The 2,796-nt window shown below is 29.9% G+C and overlaps 1 protein-coding gene across 3 annotated transcripts in view; it reads right to left on the bottom strand.

Annotated features, from left to right (window-relative positions):
- The window catches only part of LOC108975580, a 177,729-nt gene that overhangs the window by 2,480 nt on the left and 172,453 nt on the right, over nt 1-2,796 (bottom strand). Inside the window, exon 10 of one of the 3 annotated variants that reach the window (XR_001993879.1) lies at nt 1,466-2,234. The exons of the other annotated variants lie outside the window; for them this stretch is intronic. The gene's annotated coding sequence lies outside the window, so the exon portion shown is untranslated. The remainder of the gene's footprint in view (nt 1-1,465; nt 2,235-2,796) is intronic. 3 annotated transcript variants of the gene reach the window in all.

Genomic DNA, 2,796 nt, shown 5'->3' with positions numbered 1-2,796 from the left:
AATTCCGATATTTTTGAATATATTTTTTTATTAGCACGAACACATTTCAATATTTCAAACTTAAAATTTTGAACATTTTTTTWAACTTTTTTTCATAAAATTATACCTTGCGTAGCTGGAACTTCGAAAGTTGAATAAAAGGCTTTTGGAAATAAAATATTATAAAATATTACAACAATATGAAGAAAAATGCAGTCAAGTGGGTAAGGCGAAGGAACTACGGGAGGTAAATTCAAAATGTTTAATAAAATCTATTTATGTATTTATGTATTTTTCAGAGACCCGCAACTAAAGTGATTTGCACAAATTTGAAACTTCCCCAAAAATGTTTTATAAAACTATTTTTTGACCAAAAAAAACGTTTTTGAAAACCAGTCGATTTATAAGCATCTACTATAGGCAAGAAAATATCAATCGAGCAATAAGAGCACATGAACGGTTATGTTAATTTTGAATTAAAAAAAATTATTTCGATCAATATCGAATCTAAGACTATTAGTATTTTTAAATGCTGTAACGGTAAAATTTTACAAATTTAATGTTTCTTATAAATTTTTGAAGTATTTAAAAAAAATTAAAAAGATGACATTTTTTGAAGCACTAAAAAAAATTTAAAAAAGAAATTCTGCAAAATTTGTTGAATATGAAATTAAAACAAAATGCAAAAATACAAAACGACTTCAAGAAAAGATGTTTAAGTGCTGTAACGGTAAAGTTTTACAATATAATTAATCATATACATTTCTCAAACTTTTTTTATACTTTTTGAAAAATTCAAAAAAAAATTTCAAAATTTTTTGAAAACTTTCTGAAACATTTTTTGAATATGAAAACAATTTATAATTTCAAAAAGAYTTCAAGAAAAGGGTTTTTAAGTGCTGTGACGGTAAAAATTTTTGAAATATTACAAAAAAAAATTAAAAAGTTTTGTAAGTTTTTGGAAACATTAAAAAAAGTTTAAATATTTTTAAAAACTTTCCGAAACATTTTTTTGAATATGAAGTTTTTTAAAAGTGTATAATTTCAAAAAGACTTCAAGAAAAGGGGTTTTTAAGTGCAAGTAATCTTACATTTTTAATTTTTCTTATAAATTAAATATTGTGTATGTGTGACCAAGTAAGTACATATGTAAGTATGTATGTTTATATGTATGTAGGGGCATAGGGCTTACTTATATGAAATCAAAATTYAAAACCAGAGGCAGTATGTATATGTTTCTATGTGTGTGTGTGTGGTTGAGGGATTGCTTGGATAAGGCAGTGCTCGGGGTGAACTAAAACTATTTTTGTACTACAAACTACGACGAAACAGCAAAACGCCAACGAAACCAAAAAAGATAATTAAATTTATTTGCAAAGAAAGTGGAGAGAAAACAACTAACTAAAGCAAATTACATAAGTGCTAAGGAAACCAAAAACAAAGTAGATAAAGAAACAACAACAACTTAAGACGAAACGAAACTTACGCGACAGACATTTTCGCTGAAACGCAGCAAAAACGTTGGAGTAGTTGCTATTGTTGTTGTACAAGTACGTATTTGTAGGAGTTGTATAAGAGTTGACAGGAAGACAGGAGGCACAATGAAGGATTAAGACTGGCAGCACTGGCATTTTGTTGTTGTGCGTTTTAGTTGCATTTTGTGCGTAACAAAATGGACAAAAAACAACAACAAATGCGCGTAGCATGCTGTTTGCTGCCACCTAAGACGCTTGTGGTGACGCGCTCAGCTTCCAGTGTTTTTGCCGAATATGATTGTTGCTGTKGCTGACACATCCCTCACGTCGTATTTCCGCTTGGCACAATTCCAAGTTCCAAGCCTGCTGCTGTGCTTTCCGCACGCTGCTTCGTAGTTGCTTGAGCGTGTGTGTTTGTTCGTATGTTCTTATTTTCACTACAATTTCTAGTTGGTTAGGTTTTTGTGGTGCATGCAATCGGTTAAATGATAATTAACTGTTTTATGTACTCAATTTTGAATTTCTGGCCGCTTTCGGGCTGGCAAGCTTGCAATGTGGCCTTACTGTTACCACCAATTTCAGTCAGTGTTGTTGTTGTTAACACTTTTCATTTATATTATTTACGTGTGCGTTTTTTGTTTTWATTTTTTTATTTTTAGTACAATATGACCACCCACAATCCGTTATTTACTCATACATCGCATTTTACATATGTTTGGGTGGCATTCGTTTGTTTCGATTCGGCCGTTTTATAACGTGTCGTTTGCATGCAATCATCAGCTGTTCATTGTTGTGACCAAAACAAAATTTTAAATATATATATTTTTTTTTTTTTTTTTTTGTAAAACACAAATAGTCGCGTAGTCCAGTTATCAAATTGTGTTCGTTGTTGTTGTTGTTGATAGTGATGTTGTAGCGCAGTAAAGTTGGTTTTTGTAGTTGTAGATTTGTGGTGTTGTGATGTGGTGGTGAGGGGAACGGGAACACAATACACATTTAATTAATTAAATAAATTWATATTTTTTCAAATGATTTTTGATATTCTCATTTTTGAAAGTTATTTGCCTAATTTTGCCAAGCTTGTAATTAGTAGTTGTTGTAGTAATCATTAAGTAATSGATTAAAAATTTAGTAGACATTGTTGTTTTTGTAAATTACATTCAKCAGCAATTTAGTGGTTATTGACAAGCATGCAAGAGTTAGCGGCGTCATGTAAGTTATACAGTTAGGTTTAGTTGAGAAGAAGACAAAGAAGAGCAAACGTTAAAAAAAGATAATAAACAATTATTAAATAAGTTGGATTAGAAAAAAATGTATACAGCATTAGTTATTATATTACATT

This window comes from Bactrocera latifrons, unplaced genomic scaffold (genome assembly GCF_001853355.1).
Source record: "Bactrocera latifrons isolate USDA-ARS-PBARC rearing strain unplaced genomic scaffold, ASM185335v1 scaffold_67, whole genome shotgun sequence".
Classification (NCBI taxonomy): domain Eukaryota; kingdom Metazoa; phylum Arthropoda; class Insecta; order Diptera; family Tephritidae; genus Bactrocera; species Bactrocera latifrons.
This window is presented reverse-complemented; position numbering and strand designations above follow the sequence as displayed.